Source organism: Haliotis cracherodii, unplaced genomic scaffold, assembly GCF_022045235.1.
Source record: "Haliotis cracherodii isolate W230 unplaced genomic scaffold, xgHalCrac1.p SCAF_14, whole genome shotgun sequence".
In the NCBI taxonomy this organism is placed as follows: Eukaryota; Metazoa; Mollusca; class Gastropoda; order Lepetellida; family Haliotidae; genus Haliotis; species Haliotis cracherodii.
In genome coordinates this window covers 34810800-34821282 of record NW_027266269.1, presented here as the reverse complement: position 1 = coordinate 34821282, position 10483 = coordinate 34810800, and the positions used below count along the sequence as shown (strand labels likewise).

General features: G+C 37.0%; 2 long non-coding RNA genes across 2 annotated transcripts; one reads left to right on the top strand and one right to left on the bottom strand.

Annotated features, from left to right (window-relative positions):
* Positions 1–1906: 1906 nt before the first annotated feature.
* Positions 1907–4057, bottom strand: LOC139460771 (uncharacterized). The gene is made up of 3 exons (XR_011652837.1): positions 3938–4057; positions 3178–3268; positions 1907–2493 (listed from the first exon to the last, which is right to left on the bottom strand). It is a non-coding gene; the product is annotated as an uncharacterized lncRNA (long non-coding RNA).
* A 257-nt stretch (positions 4058–4314) lies between these two features.
* On the top strand, positions 4315–8585 carry LOC139460770 (uncharacterized). Its single transcript, XR_011652836.1, has 3 exons — positions 4315–4444; positions 4742–4825; positions 8421–8585. It is a non-coding gene; the product is annotated as an uncharacterized lncRNA (long non-coding RNA).
* Positions 8586–10483: the final 1898 nt, after the last annotated feature.

The following is a 10483-nucleotide window of genomic DNA, read 5'->3' as shown; positions in this document are numbered from 1 at the left end:
AGCTGTATTTGGATGATCTTCACAGCAAAAAAAATGCAGTTTCCGGTATCCGGATACCTGCCGGATACCACCGGACACTTACCCAAAACGCGTCCGGGTATCCGGTGGCAGATACCAAGCCGGATACCAGATCCATGGTATCCGGCATGGACACCTCACCTGAAAGTATGCCACCTGGAATCCGGGTATCCGGCAGCGGATACCTCACCGGATACCTCAATCTGGGTGTCCAAGGATCCGGCACCGGATACCTCATTCTGAGTTTCCAAAAACATGTCACAATTTGGGGGTGCATTTTGTTCAATTAAGTGTGAAACACCTAAATATATATTGGAAACTAGCCATGAAAATTGAACATTGCTGAAGGAATCCGGCAGGTATCCGGCAGGTATCCGGATGCAATCCTGGTAAATGATGTTAGCCTGGGCATATCAGATAGCTGTAGTAACATTCTGTGTCATTTTAGTTGTAAATATCCCCTTAAAGTTGAGATCTATGGGCATGTACTTTTGGAGAAGACAATTTTTTCAATCTTTTTAGATGTTAAGCTGTTTAATGAACAAACATCAGTTCTAATACGTGTATGATGATATCCTTAAATTTCATGTTCAGACTTCCAGATTGTTCTGTGTGAAAGTATAAACTCATCGACTGTGTGCTCACTTGGGCCTTTGGTCCTAGTGAGATGATAATATGATTATTTGTAAAGGTACAAGTACTTGTTACGAGCATACCAGCTTCATTTAAGTTTGAAACACAATATGCCTCACTCTGAGGGTGACATGTACCAGATTTCATCACACTACAGAGAGCTGTTCCTCAGTTACTGTGAACATTTTTACTGAAAGACATTGAAAGCTAATCTGACCTTCAATATCAGTTGCGACTATTTCAAAAACAATTGTAAATTGCTTCATTCAGTATAACATTGACAAACATATGACAATGATATACAACTATATGAGTAAGAGTTATTTAGACTTCTGCAGGAAAAGGCACATTAGAGAACAAGAGTCATCAGAAAGATGACATAACCCCCCGGCAGATGTCTGTAAAGTAACCACTAGTAAATGTGCATTTCTGTATGTAATGAGTCAACAGTTTAAAGTTCTTTAAGAAGCATACATTGTTTATCCACAAAAGATCCAACATGGTCGCATCCATATGAATGCCAAGTTTTGATCAAATACATTGAATGGTTTTCGAATTCTGCCCCAGAAACGAACCTCATCCCCAATTGAGTCTATGTCCAACTTCATTCCATAAAAATTTAAAAAAATAAAAATTAGAAAAATCCCAAAATATCAAAAGGCAACACTTCAGTATGTGCCTGATAGCTTTGCTAAGTTTCGATCAAATACACTGAATGGTTTTTGAATTCTGCCCCGGAAACGAACCCCATCCCCAATTGAGTCTATGTCCAACGTCATTCCATAAAAAAAACAAACTTTTTTTTTAGAAAAATCCCAAAATACCAAAAGGCACCACTTCAGTATGTGCCTGATAGATTTGCCAAGTTTCGATCAAATACACTGAATGGTTTGGGAATCCTTCCCCTGGAAAAGGAAATGATTACGGATGGACGGACGGACAGACAGACTGGCTGATCGCTATATCACCCCGTATTATATGCCGGGGGGGGGGGTAAAAAGTAAGTGTATGACCTGTTGCCAACTTCTATCCCTGCCCTAAGGAAGAGTTTGGCCATTAACAATTTTTTTGTCTGGCTATGACATTGACCTTTGACATAGCAGATCAATGTGTTATTCCAAAGATGTCCAAGCAATGCATGGTTTCATCCGATAACTGTGGCTATCAAACTGAGGCAAAATATTGGAAAATCCCCATTTACACACCTGGCTAAAGAAACATAAACAACAAACAAATTATCAATTTCTTTTATTTATATGCCTATATCACACACTGAACATTGTTCACATGATGGTTCCTGATGCAGTATGCAATTTCCTCCTATTCTTCAATACTCATAACAGAGTGGGATAACTGTTCGCTTGAAAGCATAAGCAGACCATGCTCACCAGTTCAGAGTTACTTGCCCTCAAATATCCTTTTCCTTCTATATTGCCATGGAAAAACAGGAACCAGGATGAGGGGAGGCCAGATCGGCTCTATCCCTGTTGCATTGTGTTAGTAGAATTGTGAACATTCTATTTGGTGTTTGGGTCCACATTTATAGACAAGTAGTCGCAAACATCATTCCTTTCAAGTGATTACCACATGGCCAAAGACAATAATTTCTTCAACGTCCTTGAAGGGTCCCACTCCGACTTGGCATTGGTTGGTCTTCTCACATTAGCCAGACCAGCCTTTGTGAGTGTGTCCCAGTGTCAATTGGGATATAACTTCTTGGTAGGCCCCCATTGAAATAACAGGATTCTCCTCATCACTGTCTGCCCATCACTTCTGATATCTGGAAGGGTCCTTCCAGACTGTCAACCAGTCATCCGGGTATCTCAAGCTGGACTTCAGTTTCTGCAAAATTATGTATAAAGATTGTAGCAATAGAAAAGAATTGTTGCAACATGTACTTACAGATAAAAGGCAGCGAATTCACTTAATTTATCATCTTTGAGTTTTGTTATATACCAAACATTTGAGATATATATTGTTCCATGCTGATGAGTTGAAACAATCATTAACTGACATCTCTTAAAAATGCTTCCCATACAAGCCAAAGTAATAGATGAGGTAGCAAGTGGGCTCATTGATCGCTCGTAATCGTACCCAATAACGTGGGATGTTGTCCATAACAGTCATCATCGGTGCGTCTGGATCGAGCTAATAACATTACTCACTGGTTTGCCTAGTTGGGATTTGAGATTTGATTATTTATAATCCTTGTCATTTAGCTGAACTATTGTTGGATGTGGTGTTAAATGAGTGAAATGGGAAGAGAGCCCGAAGTGATGCAGGTCTTACATGTTTACCACTTTGATGAAACCCACAAGCAAGTGTCTGATGCTACCCTCGATTCAAACCCACGACCATTGGTTTCTGTCAAGCCCAAGAGATGCAACTATGCACAGCAAGTTGTGGTGCCTTTGATAATTAGGCCATCCATGCCAACAGGTGATAAAGAACAAGCAAACTGAAAAAATATTTGCAGAATAGCTACATGAACATGATGAACCAAACAGAATAATTTCAAATATTTACCACTCACTGCTACTCTTCTCTTGTTCCTCATTGCTTCCCTTTTTCCATTGATGCTGTGCAGATGACTGACTCACTCATTCATCCAGACATTCTGCAAAAATAAGTAGCATTCACATTACAGAAATATCCAAACTGTACATGCTGTACATTGAATTCAATTGAAAAGGCCCCAGTTGAGTTTCCAACTTAGAACTGTCCTTATTAAAATATTTCATCCCAAACATTCAGAGATAAAACATAATCCCATATTTAACAACTGTCAAACAATTATTGGGTCATTCAACATACACTTTACATAGGGAATCACTTGTTGCAAAAAAGATCCTCGCCAAGGTCAGAGTCATTCCATGAAATATTGAATTATTTAGTTATGAAGCTTATACAAAACAAGGACATAACAGTGTAATTATAAAAATATGTTAAGCGTAAAAAAAGTAAAGTCTTTGGTGGCCATTATTGTAAATTATAGTCTGTATTAGCATCCCACAAAAGTTTAGAGTTAATAATCGTTCCTAGATCTTTGTACATTTCTTCATTATCTATAAAAAGCGGATCTAATTTGGATCATCTTGTTTTGACCACAAATCCATTACGCCCCTTATGCAAATCCTTGTCGTCATAACAAACAGTTGACCATAATACTAAAAAAAGGACCCTTGGCGTTTACGGTAAAGTATGTAGAGCAGGAAAATATCAAAATCAATCCGTTCCATAAGATCTCTGCACGGAAATCATAAGGTCACGAAGCCCTGCTACGTACCTGGCATCCGCATTTGCTGCCAATCGCCTTTCCAAATACTGTTGACTTCCGCGTTGTGGATGGCTCAGAGGAACTTCGGCCGGCATTTCCGTGGTGGAGGTGAATGAGAACAAGGTATCGATACACGAGGTAAGCTTATCGTAATCAAGCATGACAGTGTATATCGATACACGAGGTTTGTTTACGTCCATGTTCTAAATTGGCGCCCTGGACCGCAGGGGAATATGGGTAAATTGGCTTGTTCCGGGTTAACACAAAGCTGGGCCCCCGTCTCTAATATCACAATATTGTTTGGCGCAAGTTGGCGATGCGCATAGGGAGCCCGGAACCAGTTTAACACGACATAAGCTGGTTCCCGGCTCTCTATGCGCGTCGTCAACTTGCGCCAAGTTATATTAGAGACGAGGCCCAGCTTATACACTGAACACGATCGGTCATTTCGTCAAAATTGGCCAAATATTGAGATTGCAGCTGAGGTAATGCTGGCAGCTGAAGTGACACATTAAGGTAAGGAATATGTGAATATTACAATGATCACGTATTAAAGTAATTTACCACATGTAAGCCTGTCACATGTGACACATTAACTTTCATAGCCAACATGTAAGTAAATGTATCAGGATATAATTATATTTTTATATAACAAGTAGCCTGTCTATCATATGTTAGTATTTGCTTATGTATATAATGAAGAAATATGTTTACTTTAACTGGATAATTTGTATGCTAATGTGACTCACTGTCTTATTTCATATACTCCCTTTACTCTGTGAGATGATTAATAGCCTCAACATATTTTTCCAGATGTGAAGAATCAAGAACAGCTTTAATGACAGGGAAGTTTTGCATCAGAGATCATCGTGAAGTGGAAGATAAGACATTTTAAGGGTATGAACATTTTCACTTGAACTAGCTGAACAATAACCATGATGACAACTTTATCATGGGGGAATTTTGGGTGGTGGGGTAGCCTAGTGGTTGAAGCGTTCACTCTTCGTCCTGAAGACCCATGCAGGTTTGATTCCTGCCACATAGCTGCGATATTGCTGAGTGTGGCGTTAAACATCAAACAAAGCTAACAGCCGCATACATACTCACATGGGGATTCCAGGTTGAAGTTAGTCCCCATCAACATGATCAACCTATGCTAGTTGTAAGAGATAACTTAATGGATCGGCTGATCAGGCTCGCTGACTTGGTTGATCCATGTCATTGTATCCCAATTGTGTGGATGGATGCTCATGATGTCAGTCACTGGATAGTCTGGTCCAGACTTGATTATTTACAGACCGCCGTCATTTAGCTGGAATATGGCTGAGTGCAGAGTTAAACAACAAACACCAACATGATTCTACAACCTGCTCTTGTGGATACCATTTTGAGGATCCTACACATAACTTCTTTTCGGGTCTTAACTATTGCAATATGTTCTATTACATGTGTTTTAAACATATATTTTTTTCATTGGCTTATCTAAATGATGCTCAAATACAAAATAATTAATAATATAATACTAATTCTATACTATTGCAAACTATCAGTTGAGCAATAATGAAATCATCTGATTATAATTAGATAATGAAGGAGAAGTCCGTATTGATTAAATCTACCAGATTCTGAGATAAATGCACGTATTGATTGATTTATTTCAATGTTTTCCTGTACATAATTTTCAACAATTCCATATAAAGCTTTCTTATATCCATGCTGTATAATAATAATACCTATTATTTCTAATAATAGCATAATTTGGACACACAAATAAGTAATGAATGGTATTTTTATAACAGGTGCCACACATGCGGGATAGGTCATTTCACATGAATCATTTTTATGTGAATTTAAATCACTAATATCCATGCTGTATAATAATAATACCTATTATTTCTAATAATAGCATAATTTGTCACACACATATAAGTAATGAATGGTATTTTTATAACAGGTGCCACACATGCGGGATAGGTCATTTCACATGAATCATTTTTATGTGAATTTAAATCACTACAAGCTGATCTGAGTCCTGAAAGGATATGCCTTCGATTCTGTGAAAATGGAAATGCTTAAACATCTCCCAATATTAACCATGCTATTACAGAATCTGTTCACTTGTTTGTGTATGTAAAATATTTTTGAACCATTACATCCATCTAATGATTGTTTGTATGTGTGATGTGCCAGTAGAGGTATATATGTACAAGCATGTGCATACGCGTATAAAAAATATGTATGTTTGGCTAGGTACCAGTATATGAATTAGTTGTTTTGTGCGACTTGTATATTAGCATCATCATAGTTTCAACAGACAGTTTATGTATATCAAATGTTAAATGTCTTTGAAGGAGAATTGCATATCAAAACTGACATTATTTTATTACTTATGAGTAGAACTTTTTAAGTATCTGGCAAGATACATTTCCTTGGTCCACAGAAACATGTTACTAGTAAACTGTAAACTGACTTGTCAGTGTGGTTGGAAACTAACTAAGCTGTCACTACTCAATTAAGTAATTAACAGATAATTGCAAGTGATAATACCCACCTGACACTAATTGCCCTGTTAATCCCTAATCCACCATGAGTTGACATTGAGTTCATCTTGCTAATGAGCTGTTGTGAGCGTAACAAGATGATAAACATCAAAGGTGGGGCAGGCTTTGATCAAGTGTTCTGTAGAAGAGATTATGTCATTTGTTTAATGTTTATTTAGGATTAGCTACATCCCTTGATCCTACCAAGACCATACTTGAGATTATCAGACAGTTTGTCTGGATACAACCTGATGTCTCAACTGTATTGGATTCTGCCTTGTAGCAAACTATGTGTGTGACAAGGACTTTGACCACTCTGTGCAGATGCATAACAATGCACTTGGGGTATGATTCAATTATGTCACACAAGTCAAAGATGGGTTCCACTGTATTTAGAAACAGACGATAGATGCAATACTGTGTAACTTTATAACAATCAAACGAGTATTCAAATAGGAATACACATATTTTTACAATGACCCTTGAAAAGTTCCAAAACCAAATAGAACTACTTAAATAATGATTACACTTGACCAATATATTTGGCAGTTTTTCCCCGTTATTGTTAATCTTAATTAAAGATAGGATAAATGATAAAAATATGATAATGATTTTACTCATGACTAATCATGGGCGGATACAGCTTTTTTTACAGCTACAGTATTTATTGTCTTTGGTGGTAATTTATACAGAATTAAAGATTTATTTTCGAAATAAAAAGGGGGGTGCGCACCACAGCACCCCCCCTCTGTATCCGCCCATGCTATTGCCAGCAAGGTCCCCAAAATGTAATATACATAGTTTTTAGTCGATTGTTCAGGTGGTTCTTTTCAGTTGATTTTTTTGTATCAGTGTCTATTTTGGCCTACCAATTAATGGTAGATATTAATTATCAATAATAAGTGAGATAATTATTTTCAATGTGGCTCCCATTGCAACTGAAGCAAGGAACGATTCAAATTAAGCCTGATTCAGCTGCTACATTTATATGTTCTTGCTTCTCTAATCAGTAATTCAATCAGTTGTATAGTGACTTGATATTTGGTGAAAATATCTGTTGTATGAAATCCTAATGTTACTTACTTTTGTATTTGAGATGATATTTGTATTTGGTAGCCTAGTGGGTAATGCGTTCTCCGAAGCACTGGGTTCTGTTCCCCACATGGGTACTGTGTGAAAAGCCCATTTCTGGTGTCCCCGCAGATATATTGCTGGAATATTGCTAAAAGCTGTGTGGAACTATACTAACTTGCACACTCATTATATAATATTTTGAGATCACTTACATGACTTGTGTGATTGAAAGTTTTGATAATTATGAATACCGTATTCGACAGAATAAGCGCCCAGGGCGCTCTCAAAATTTTGTGCTTTATGCTGGCAGCCTGAAATGTTAATGTACGACAAATATATTTTTCCAGAATGAAATTCCCCATAATTAAGGGTGCATATCACACACGAATGTGTATTATATGCAAATAAATAAGCGTTGTATACATTGATCAATTGGAAAGGGTGCTAATTGGGATTGTTAACTAGCCAATATATTAGCAAATATTCCCGTGGGCGCTTATTAGAGCGAGGCACTTATTACATCAAATACGGTAGTTCTGTTTTTATGTATAAGAACCTATTTTATGCAATTTGCATTGCCTTGTTTACCCTTCCTTATGTTTTGATGTAATGCAAACATTTGAGAAAAATTCAGGTGAGCCTGCCTTATGGCACTACAGGAATTGTTTTCAGAAGATCAATTACAATTTTGTATTTTCTGTAAAATTTACTGTTTGCTATGGCTTTTTTACATTGGTTAACATGGTTTGGTTAACAGTTGCTTGATAAACTGTCATTACCTTACTCATTGAGAAACCAACTTTTTACCCTTTGTCAATATATGTGTGTTTCTTATATTTTTAATAACAAGATCTTAAAGATGTTATAAATTGTTTCAGGCACCTGGATTTCACAATGACACCAGATCAGACAAGTCATACAAAGGACTCTCAGGGTGATGAATAATCCTCCCCAGAACAACTAGCAGGTTCACCTCAGAAAGTGATGATTCTGAATGAATAATGCCACATCAGTGTGATTCTGTAGGTTGTTTTATTACGACATTAATCAAATCTAAAGGAATTAATACCACAGCAGTGAGACTATGTTTATGTGGTGTACACTGACGCTGACTATAAAAATCTGAATGACTTTTGTGGTTTACTGCACAAACATAATTGACTTTAGATATTCTTCTCCCTTGAAATTCTTCTGAGATTTGACCGATTTGTTTATTTAGAAAATGGCATTGAAGCATCTGTTTCTGTTTTTGAATGTTCTTGCAAACACCTTTGGTTACTGAACCAATGAAATGTCATAAAATCAATAAATATGATTTGTTATCTTAACAACTTTTTTTGTTTTGCTTCTTTAAAGAAATATGATATTGATCATTCATAACATAGGTGCTAACATATATCAAATATACTAATGCCCTGAATGTTTTCCTACAATTAATACAGCTCACTGAATGAAGTTTTTAGTTCCATGTCAGTAGAAAAATTACATTGATATTTTTATGTACCGGTACTTTATTAGGTGTTTTCTGTGGATGCACCCATTTGGGTTAATGATATTCTGTTTCAAACTTCAATGAAACTCGTCTGTCAAGATGTAACAAGTACTGATACAGTTCCAAAATAATCTTTTAATCTCACCAGGAACAAAGGCCCAAGTGAGCACATAGCCAATGACTTTCATTTGTTTTGTCAGAGTGAATATGGTGTTATGTCACTTTATGAGCAAAATTCCAACAATATAATGATGGGTGACACCAAGCAATGTACCGATGTGGTGAATCGAGCGCTTCAACCACGAGAAGCTAGAACAAACTGGGAATATGAAGATGAAGTGTAAGGATACCATCATACCAGGACTGAATGCTTTTCATTTAATACGCTGAACATCTAAAATGAAATATATATGAATTTGAAAAATGTTTTCACCAAAAGTACCTGCCCATAGATCTCAACTTTAAGGGGATATTTACAACCAAAATAACACAGAATATTACTACAGCTATCTGCTATGCCCAGGCTAACATTATTTACTAGGAGAAAGACATCTCGAAAAATTGCATCCGGATACCTTCAGCAATGTTCAATTTTCATGATTAGTTTCCAATATATTTTTAGGTGTTTCACACTTAATTGAACAAAATGCACCCCCCAAATTGTGACATGTTTTGGGAAACTCAGAATGAGGTATCTGGTGCCGGATCCCTGGACACCCAGATTGAGGTATCCGGTGAGGTATCCGGTGCCGGATACCCGGATTCCAGGTGACATACTTTCAGGTGAGGTGTCCATGCCGGATACCACGGATCTGGTATCCGGCAAGGTTTCTGCCACCGGATACCCGGACGCGTTTTGGGTAAGTGTCCGGTGGTATCCGGCAGGTATCCGGATACCGGAAACTGCATTTTTTTTGCTGTGCTTGTGTGAGAATTGACGATTTTGTCAAATGTACATCTACTGAGTAAATTAAAAGTGTCCAAGTTTTTCCAATATTTAATGTGTTTTTTTTAACAGGATGATATATACTATTTACTTTTCACTGATCATATTTCTAAGCTTTTATTGTTTCTGAAACTGGTAAGCACAAACTACCAATAGAAACAGGCCGATGGGAAATTATATCACGAGAACAAAAGATATGAATATTGTGTGACTGCCAAGTAATTGGTGACGAGTTCCATTATGTATTCAACTGTAATTCTTCTTTAACCTTTCGCGCTGAATGAGTAAAAGAATACTACACACACTGGCTAAACATGAGTAGATATCGTAAACTGTTCACAACTGGTAAAGTAGGTACTTTAAAAAAACAACTCTCAAAGGTCCTCAGACATTTGAATGCTATACTGTGACGTATGCTACAATATATGTCATCAAGCTGTACATCTATTACTGTAGTTTTTGTTGTTGAACAACTCATGTACCACCGATGATTGTTGTCGAGT